Genomic DNA, 11,455 nt, shown 5'->3' on the forward strand with positions numbered 1-11,455 from the left:
GTAAGAAATTAAAATTATAAAACATTTGGAAAAACGTGAGTTTTAATTGAGTCTCAAAATCATTTTACACGACAACATAAATGTAGTTCCCTGACAGTGCTGTCAAAGAAGGAAGTACAGTGAGGGAGACGGGCAGGCCAGGGCATATCGGCTAGGTGCAAATATGTTGCACCGTAGCCGGTGCCCATAGAATGGGTGCACCATTGACTCTTTGACACTGTCAGTGGAAGGGACAGGCATGGCAGAGCGTGGCAGGGCGTGGCACGGCATTTGAAAATCTGGGCGAGCCAGGCAGTCGATCCTCCGCCTGGGTAGCCAGTGCCAAGTTTTAGAATCAGAGGTCAAAATTCTGCTAAAGGCCAAGGACGACCACAAAAACTGTTTCATCCGTTGACTTTCCACAGCAATTTTTCACCGTACGACGCCTTTCTCATGGGTCCTCTTGACTTCCATGAGTGCATACATGTTGGCATTCATTTTCTTCCTGACAAGTTAGTTGCATACATTGTGTGATTAGACATTCATGCAGTAGTACATCCATTCTCCGTACATTTCCATATAAGTTTGCTAAGCTATATAACGAAATTAAATGCTCATCGTTCATTATTTTTGGAATCTTTTCTATTGACGTCACTATTTAATCTTGCAGTTTTAACCGCTGCTTTATCATACTAGCATCTCTGAAAGCAAAGAATATTACATAGGTCTCTTCCTTTTCCATCGATGAGCATGCTCAAAATAAGTCTAATATTTTCTCTGCTGTCTCCGAACTATCCTATTCTGACTCTCAGCCATCATTTTTATCGAGCTAAACTCTAGTGAGACACATTTTAAGCCGTAAGCCTCTGTTCTCAACAGGAGCAGCAACGTCAGACGACTGATATTTCATCACAGAGATATCGGAAATAGACCTGCAAGCTAAAAGCAAATGTTCCACCCTAGACTTTGCATCCAACTTTATGCCAGAACGAACCCTACGTGACGCGTAATTCTACAAGAAAATAGTGTTTCTTAGCCTTAAAACTCACAGATCCATCTAAAGGATTTCCTTTAACTCCCACAAGACGAACAGAGTCCGAAAGCAAGACTACATGGCCTGGATAATCCTTCAGGATTCGATCTACGGAGGCGTCTTCACCTTCATTGCTTGTTCGTCTAGCTTCGTGATATTCACCCAACCAATATTGCATTGCCCATTTCTAAAAAAATCTTCAAAACAGAACACTGGAATCTCAAAAAATAGTACGGACACTATGAGGATATAGATTCGTGATTATAGGAGGCAGTGTAAAATTTAAGGAGAATACCATAATTGAAATGGTTCGAGATTGGATAATATTTATCAGTTTAGTTCTCAGTACAACAAATCCGTTCGCCTTGACATAGAAATTTTGTTCAGCTTTACATTGTTTGTGAAAATCCATGCGGCAGGACAGCGGGGACCATACACATGCGTCTAGCGTGGCATTCTGCCAATCAGCATGTGACATGCCTTTTAACTCAGACCACCGATAAAAATTCCATCACTGGGAACCACACCAATCATTTAAAAATAATACTCTCAGGCCACTCTATCGTCTTGCCAATTGGGAAACCATTCCCCACGTGCCACGTACTTGTTTGTATTTGAAAATAGAGCGGATTATAATGACTTATTAGCTGACAAACAACAGGCAATATGTATGGTTGCAGCCTGTAAGTATCCTAGTAGTGTAGCCGATAAGGATCTATGGCACAACATAGAAAATTAAACAATGAAGTTTTTTTCGTAGTGCCTTTCTCCTCTTCTTCGGTAATGAGATATCTATCTAAAAATTAGATTCATATTTCCTAAAAAATTATGTTAAAACTACTTAAAGTTAATATTTAATTATAATAATTTATAGAACATAAAATATAAAACATGTTTTTTTAAAGCATTTATAGTAGGTTAAATGTTATTGTAATCACTGTTATTAACTAGTGATTAATATTTTTAAATTCAACCAATGCCTCTTCAGAATTGTTATGATTGACTTATTTAAAAAATAAATTAATATAGTATTTACTACTGGTCTGAATCATTTAATTAATCATAAAAAAAAGAAAATGATAGAGAAGCAGTGGAGCACCAAGCCTCCTAGTCTCCAGACTTTTTTGACCTTTTTGAGTGTCTTCAAATCGCTACTAAATGCATTAGCTAGCATTTATAGTATTATTTGGGCTATTGTTTAAAGACCAGGATTTTGCACAGTAGATAATATGTCCTGCTCCTTTTGCTCCACTATTTTTTATCAAATGAGAAAGAAACAAGGATGTTGTCTTGACTAGTGGTAAATGTGTGTCCTCTATCAAGCTACATATTTGGCACAAATGACCCCAAAAGGAAGAAATAAAATTGAAGGGTTGAAGTGGAAACTACCAAGTTACTGAAAATTATAGTGCTCTTTAGCCAGACTGGTAGATTGGAGAGTGTGTTGTCGTGTGGTGGAGACCTAATTTAGAGACAATGATGTATTCCTATTGCCCATCACATATAACAAAACCAAAGGAATGTAAGAAACTCTTTGCAATTCATCTATACAATAGGGAATACTTTGCAATTCCCAAAAACTTGAAACTTCTTGTCGTTCCATTGTTTGACCTCTATGATAATGTCCAAAGATATGGTCTGGTTATCTCAACTATTCCACAACAACTCTCAAGATTTACTTTTAACATGATTAATGTCATGAGTTCATGCATCGAGAGTGTGTTGTCAATCAGTTAGAATCTTGAGCATTCATTCTTCGGGTAGGGGATTTCAAATCGATATTGTATTTTAAAAAGTCTTTGAACTTTTGAATTGTAAAGCTCACAAAATGTTGCTCCGCTTATGTTTAGGAGCTTTGTACTTCCTTTTATTACTAGTAATAATACATATGGTTTTTGTTAGTTGTAGGTATTAAATATTTAATACTAGATCTAGGAATCTGAATGAAAAGCTAGCAATGGCACTTGTTTATATTGGTGCAAAAGTTGTGTGCTATTCCTTCAAAAATCTACTATATTGATTTCATCTACAAGGAATGAAGAAAAAGTTAAATAGGAGCGAGAAGCTAATGTTGATAAGGGGTGATTCACTCCTGAGATCACCCTAAACCGCATATCAACAACTAGATCTCACGACCTTTATCTTTTCCCACACCCACAACATTTATATAGCAGTCATTGATGCTTAATATGGTGAGCATCTCTCATACGGAGTGCTACAGCACAACAACAGATCCTTGGACATGGATCTGGAGCATCTTGGGATTCGAAACTGTAGTTTCCATAGTGCAAAATCACAAGCATGTTAGCTCTTGAGAAGTTATGTCCAAAAAGAAGTACAAAACAAATTATTCTATATTTGATTAACAAGGAGTGTGGAAAGCTTTAGAAAATAACCAAATACATGTCAACATAATAAATACTATAATGTTGCATCAAACTAAAAGTACACAAGATCCTATCTGTATGTCATTTTATTGTTTGCGTCATTTTTATATTAATATGAAATGGGATAAATCTATTAACATAGAGGTTTTGAACTCAAGTTTTTGTAAGGCTAAAAGAAAAGTTGAAAGAGTAATTGTGGATTACAAAAGAGAGGTCACCTATAAAAATAAAACTGCATTGTAATAATGTGATGAAAGTGAAATAATGCTCAATTAGTATGTATATATTAAAGATAATTTGATCAATGCTACAACAACTTTACCGCAGGTGCCCATTCGATGGTCAGAGCACATAGAGCCACTTGAGAAATGACATGTAATCAGCGACTGCAATTACATCATGAATACAAGTAAAATGTTTCTTCTACCATTCCCTTCTTGTAAGTCCTTTGAATTATGAGGTCCTCCCAAGATTCTCTTGTTAGCAACCATCCGCACAAGTATATTAGGTGAGAGATTAGGAAGCCTAGATTTCATGTTTATTAGCTTTGAACAACTCTCAAACAAAGAACTAATGAGAGCATAAAGTTCCTTTTTTTTAGGCATTTGAAGAAATTGATTATGTTGGCTGTGAAGATCTCCACTGTGCAATTTTTTTGAAGGTCTCTTGGATCGATCTTCATCTATCTAGACTCGGTTGCATTAGTTTTAGGTGAATTTTAGTTAGATTTTATAGATACAAAGCTATGCAAAATCTAAGCGGTGGCGTTCGCCAACTGAAAGAAATTTGGAATGGATCCAGGACACTCCAATCAAATAGTTATTAGCAAGTATACTTTGTGAACTACCTACCATTCATATATAATGCAAAATAATAGAAAAAGGTTTCAGAGATGCAAGTGAGTGTCTTCTTTCGAAAGATGACTACATGAAAGCAAAATTAGATCCAAACATGGAGAGCAATTTTGTAGAAAGGAATACATCTCCTTCAAATAGGATCCAAAATCCAAAATAAGTTTATGTTGTCATTTGATCTCCCCACTTTTCATTGCAAATATAAAAAATAGAACTCGGGCTATTCATAAAATGAAAAATGAAGAGATAACAAAGACTTTATGAAGAAAAAATAAAATGAACTTACAAGGGCCACAATGCTTGTGCTTGAATATGGGCTCATCTACTCCATTGAAATTATTATTGTTCATGATACTAACTTTGTTTTAAGTGAAACATGGATTTGCAGTTGTCAAAATAACATGATTAAATATTCATTCTGAAGGAGAAGTGTGAATGAAGAAATACAAGAAATACAACCACAGATTAGAAACTGATCTAGTTTTTGTTAGATTGTGGTGACTGATCAGGAAAGTACTGTACATACTTCATAAATATTGGGGTTCGGGGCATCGCCCCGAAAAAATTTTTGTTTGGAAGTAGCCGACATCGACATGGTAGCCGACATATTATGGCCGACATATGGCCGACATGTTATAACCCTAAAGCGGTTTAATACTTGTATAAAAAGGGCTTAGGGTTGGGTATTTTTTGATATGTTGTGATACGAAATTGGTTCTTGCAGCGGTATTGAGCTATAAGGGATTACGGATTGTAATCAGGTTGTAATCACTGGATTTTAATAAGATCGGACTTGCTGTTTGGTGGACGTAGCCCAGGGATTGGGTGAACCACGTTAAATCTTGGTGCCTTGTGTTCATTTCTGTTTGTTCTATTATTTTCTGTTATTGGTTATATTTGCATGTAGTTTTTATTTCTGTCCATGGTTTATCCTAACAAGTGGTATCAGAGCCTAGTTGTTTCTTAGTTATCCTCTGCAAGAAAGTCTCACGGTTAAGTGGGAGTCTCACGGTTGAGTGGGAGCAATGGCAGATGATGGTAAGCTAAGGGTTGATAGGTTTAATGGGCAGAACTTCCAGCTATGGAAGATGCAAATAGAAGACTATTTATATCAGAAGGATTTGTGGAAGCCGTTGGAAGGAAAAGCCAAGAATCAGGGAACTATGTCAGAGGCTGAATGGGATCTTTTGGACAGAAAGGCACTTGGAAGCATTCGGTTATGCTTGGCACCATCGGTGGCATTTAATATTACAAAAGCAAAGACGACAGAAGATTTGATGAAAACCCTAGCGACACTGTATGAAAAGCCCTCCGCTTCAAATAAGGTATTTCTCATGAAGCGTTTATTTAATATGAAAATGGCAGAAGGTGGATCTGTTGCAGATCATTTAAATGAGTTTAATACTATTACTAGTCAATTATCTTCTGTGGGTATCAATTTTGATGAAGAAATTAGGGCTCTCTTGATTTTGTGTTCTTTGCCTGAAAGCTGGAATGGCTTGGTAATGGTGGTGAGTAATTCTGTTCCTGGATCTAGTACCCTAAAATATGATGATGTGATCGGTGTTATTTTAAGTGAGGAAACTCGTAGAAAATCCTCAGGTGGATCTACATCAGGAAGTGCTTTAAATGCACAAAGCAGGGGCAGAACGACTGAAAGAGGAAGTAACTCTGAAAATCGTGGGAAATCAAGAGGAAAGTCAAAGGGGAGGAGGTCTCAATCGAGAGGACCAAATGATTGCTGGTACTGTGGGAAACCAGGGCACAAAAAGAAAGATTGCTGGACTCGAAAGAAAAATGAAGGAGATAAATCAGATGGAGACAAAGAGGCAAATGTGGTAAGTAACAAATCCGAAGAGGATGCTTTGCTTCTGTCTTTAGAGAGTGTTGATGATTCATGGGTTTTAGATTCTGGTGCTTCTTTTCATGCTACACCTCATAGAGGTTATTTCATTGATTATGTCCAAGGGGATTTTGGGCTTGTTTATTTGGGGGATAATGAACCCTGTCAGATTGTTGGAAAGGGAAAAATTAAGATTAAGTTGTAGAATGGGAATCATTGGCTACTACATGAGGCAAGACATGTTCCAAAACTAAGTAGAAATTTAATTTCAGTAGGGCAACTCGGTGATGAGGGTTGTGTAGTTACTTTTAATGATAAAAATTGGAAGGTTTCAAAAGGTTCCCTTGTAGTAGCAAAAGGTGTGAAAGTAGGCACCTTATATCTTTGTACAGGTCATATTGTTCCTTCTACTTTGATTGTTTCAGAGAAAAATGAATATTCAGGAACAATTACTGCAGATGAGCAGGGAGAACAAATAGCTGCTGTGGATTCTGATACAGCGCTGTGGCACAATAGACTTGGGCACATGAGTGAGAAAGGTATGAAAGTACTTCATTCAAGGAAAGTTTTACCAGGTCTAAAATGTGTGAATATGGATTTCTGTGAAAGTTGTGTGTATGGAAAACAAAAGAGAGTGAGTTTTGTAAAGACAGGGAAGGAAAACAAAAAGGAGAAATTAGAACTTGTGCATACAGATGTATGGGGACCGGCTCAGGTATCTTCCCTTGGTGGCTCTCATTATTATGTTACATTTATTGATGATGCAACTAGAAAAGTATGGGTTTATTTCCTTAAACAGAAATCTGATGTATTTCAAACTTTTAAGAAATGGAAATGCTTGGTTGAAAATGAGACTGGTAAGAAATTAAAATGTCTCAGATCTGATAATGGTGGTGAGTATTGCAGTCATGAATTTGAAGATTATTGCTCCACTAATGGTATTCATAGACAAAAAACTGTTCCAGGGACTCCACAGGAAAATGGAGTGGCTGAACGCATGAACAGGACTATAATGGAGCACGCAAGGAGCATGAGGTTGCATGCTGGGTTGCCCTTACACATGTGGGCGGAGGCTGTCAATACTGTAGTATATTTGATTAATAGAGGTCCCTCTACTCCTTTGGGCTGTGGTATTCCAGAGGAAGCATGGACTGGTAAGAAGGTGAGTTATTCTTTTCTCAAGACCTTCGGTTGTGAAGCTTTTGCTCATATAGACTCTGAAAATAGAACCAAGCTAGAAGCTAAATCAAAGAAATGTGTCTTTGTTGGATATGGCATTAATGAATTTGGTTATAGGCTTTGGGATTTTGAAAATCATAAAATTATAAGAAGCCGGGATGTCATATTCAATGAAAAAGTGTTGTACAAAGATCTGTTGCAGCAACATGAGAAGAAAGAAGATGATTATGTAGTGCTGGATGATACTCCAAAAGCTGATGTTCCAGCCATTCCTCATGATGTGCAACAACCGCAACAACAAATACCACATACACTAGTGAATGTTAGACGGTCAACAAGGCCAATTAGACCTCCACAAAGGTTTTCTCCCTCTTTGTATTCTATTTTACTTACTGATGCTGGTGAACCTAAAAGTTATGATGAAGCTGTGCAGGTGGATACTAAGATTCAGTGGGAGTCTGCAATGAAAGATGAAATGGACTCTTTGCTGAAAAATAAGACATGGGATTTGTGCAAGTTGCCTGCAGGTAAAAAGGTTTTACAGAATAAATGGGTTTACAGGTTGAAAGAAGAGGAAGGAGGTAAGAAAAGATTTAAGGCCAGGTTAGTTGTAAAAGGATTTGCACAGAAAAAAGGAATTGATTTTGATGAAATATTTTCTCCTGTTGTTAAAATGACTTCTATTCGTACTGTTTTAAGTCTTGTGGCTACTGAAGATTTGCATTTAGAGCAGATGGATGTTAAAACAGCCTTTCTTCATGGTGATTTGGATGAAGAAATATATATGGCTCAGCCACAGGGTTTTGAGGTCAAAGGTAAGGAGAACTTAGTGTGCAAATTGAAGAAAAGTTTATATGGCCTGAAGCAAGCACCTCGGCAATGGTATCTGAAATTTGACAGTTTTATGCATGAGCATGGATATAATAGGTGTCATTCAGATTACTGTGTTTATTTTAAGAGGTTGGATGATGATAGCTACATTATTTTATGTTTATATGTTGATGATATGCTTATAGCTGGGTCTAAGGGGCTGAAACGCCAATTAGCACATGCATTTGCTATGAAGGATTTGGGGGCAGCAAAACAAATCCTTGGTATGAAGATTTGTAGAGATAGGAAGAACAGAACATTGACGCTATCTCAAGCTGATTATGTTGAGAAGGTGTTGCAACGTTTCTCTATGGAGAATGCTAAAGCTGTCAGCACACCTTTACCTAGTCATTTGAAATTGACTAAGGAGATGTGTCCCAAGACACAGGAAGAGGAGGATAAGATGTCCAAGGTACCCTATGCTTCAGCTGTAGGAAGTTTGATGTATGCTATGGTATGCACTAGGCCAGATATTGCACATGCAGTGGGAGTCGTTAGCAGGTATATGAGTCATCCAGGTTTTGAGCATTGGAATGCTGTCAAGTGGATTCTCAGATATTTGAGAGGAACATCCAATAAGTGTTTACACTTTGGGGGCTCTACTACTGATTTACAGGGCTATGTTGTCTCAGATTTGGCTGGGGATATTGATACCAGGCGGAGTACTACAGGTTATGTCTTTACTGTTGGTGGGGCAGCCGTGAGCTGGGTTTCTCGGCTACAGAAGATTAATGCTCTCTCCACTACAGAGGCAGAGTATGTTGCTGCTACAGAGGCCGCCAAAGAGATGATATGGCTTCAGTTCTTCTTGGAAGAATTGGGACATCCTCAGAAGGATTATTTTTTGTTCACAGATAGTCAGAGTGCCATTCATCTTGCTAAGAATTCAGCTCTGCATTCTAAGACCAAACACATACAGTTGCGGTACTATTTCATTCGATCAGTTTTGGAGGATGGACAGTTAAAGCTGGAGAAGATACATACCAATGAAAATCCAGCAGATATGTTGACAAAGGTTGTCACAAGGGAGAAGCTGAACTCCTCTTTAGCTTCAGTTGGTCTTTTAGACTAAATGTGAATAAAAGAACAGCAGAGTCCAGGGTGGTTTGATCCAGTGGGAGCCCCATGCGGTAGTTGTATTGCTACAGGATCAGTCTCCAAGTGGGAGATTGTTGTTTAGTGTGGAGCCTGATCAGTCCCCAAGTGGGAGATTGTTAGATTGTGGTGACTGATCAGGAAAGTACTGTACATACTTCATAAATAGTGGGGTTCGGGGCATCGCCCCGAAAAAAAATTTTTTTGGAAGTAGCCGACATCGACATGGTAGCCGACATATTATGGCCGACATATGGCCGACATGTTATAACCCTAAAGCGGTTTAATACTTGTATAAAAAGGGCTTAGGGTTGGGTATTTTTTGATATGTTGTGATACGAAATTGGTTCTTGCGGCGGTATTGAGCTGTAAGGGATTACGGATTGTAATCAGGTTGTAATCACTGGATTTTAATAAGATCGGACTTGCTGTTTGGTGGACGTAGCCCAGGGATTGGGTGAACCACGTTAAATCTTGGTGCCTTGTGTTCATTTCTGTGTGTTCTATTATTTTTTCTTATTGGTTATATTTGCATGTAGTTTTTATTTCTGTCCGTGGTTTATCCTAACAGTTTTGGCTACAGAGGAACAAAAAATATGTTTGAGTTGATCCACTATTGTCATTACTTGTCGTGAATTTGGACCAAGTGTATGACTTGGTAATAAACTCTCAAGGCCAACGGAGGGACTTGGATCTTCAAGGTGCCATGGTTTAGTATGATGCAAAGTGTGATGGCATGTGACCTTAAGAGTATCATATATGCCCTCAAGAACAATTTCCCCAATATCCTAAACAACATGACTTTCACAGCCTCAAGATCAAACCTACCCTCAAGACGAATTTCCCCAATTTCCCCAATTATCCTAAACACCACAACTTTCAATTTCCTCGCACCTTTAGAGGAAAATTGCCAACTTGCACTTCAACACATTGTCTTTATGTCAATTCATGGTGAATACAATCTATGAAATTATGGAGAAGTGCCTTGTCCCAGTCATTGTCGATGTTGTAGAAAGGGGTGCAACCATGGACCTCGAGGATGAGTATTATTTAAATAAAGAATGAACGATTCACTTTTACATATAAAATTTCTTAATTTATATAATTTTCATAATTTATATGATTTTGTGATATGTTATTCAAATGGATATAGAGACAGAGGAGATACACGTGATTTCATATGTGCTTATTTTTACTACTTTTTTAGTATATTATGGTGTAGTAGTGACATATATAACAAATGCATATGTTTGATAGGTAAGAAAATGAATAAATATAAAAAAGAGGAATAAAGACAAGAAAAAAGTGAAAAAGAGGGGTAAGGGTTACATCTAAATGTGGTAGAGAGAGAAAGATGAAGATCTAGATAGTAAATGATATTTAAAGAGGGGGAGTTATAGGGAGAAATAAAGATGGATATATTGTGTGTGTCTATGCGAGTGTGACTGAGAGAGGCGAGGGGGGTGGGGGGGTGTATGAAGATGGGATTAAAAAGAAGAGCGATGTGAAGAAGAGACTGTGTGTGTGTGTGTGTGTGTGTGTGTGTGTGTGTGTGTGTGTGTGTGTGTGTGTGTGTGTGTGTGAGAGAGAGAGAGAGAGAGAGAGAGAGAGAGAGAGAGAGAGAGAGATGTGTCTAGATATGGAGGAGGTAGAAGAAGATAAAGATAGAGATAGAGATGAATATAGAGTGATAGATGTTCATATAGAGATATAGAGGTAGATTAAGAGCTAAAAGATGGTAAGATACATAGATAAAGAGATAATAAGATATAAAAAGGATGAGAGGAAGATACATGCAACAGAAAAAATACTAAAATGATCTTTCATACATCTACGACGTACCTATTACACACTAAGGTGTGATTGCTAGTTTATAATTTATTAAACCATCAATTTTATAAGAATTTATCATGGCTCATATGCAACGAAGTAGAATGGTTCTCTGTTTTTATATTTTTTTAATTATTATTTTCAAATATGTGTTATTCTTTATTTTATAAAAATTATAATTTAAAGTATCCTATAATTTTAGAAATATCAAATCTAATTAAAAATAAATTAAAATTACTACAAAATGATACCACAATCAATACAGAATTTTAATTTTTTAAGACTATGATAAGATTTAGGGTTAAGTATACAATCATTAATATTTTTATATTTTTTTAACTAAGATTAAAATTAGTGTGGTAAATATGGATCTATATTTGCAAAA

The 11,455-nt window shown here is 37.0% G+C and overlaps 1 pseudogene; it reads right to left on the minus strand.

Moving 5' to 3' along the window:
* Window positions 1–733: 733 nt before the first annotated feature.
* On the minus strand, window positions 734–1,197 carry LOC149579664 (uncharacterized protein At1g66480-like; annotated as a pseudogene).
* Between the last annotated feature and the right edge of the window lie 10,258 nt (window positions 1,198–11,455).

The sequence above is a fragment of the Cupressus sempervirens genome, chromosome 1, assembly GCF_028749045.1.
Source record: "Cupressus sempervirens isolate cs-2001-9-10 chromosome 1, ASM2874904v1, whole genome shotgun sequence".
NCBI classification, from domain to species: domain Eukaryota; kingdom Viridiplantae; phylum Streptophyta; class Pinopsida; order Cupressales; family Cupressaceae; genus Cupressus; species Cupressus sempervirens.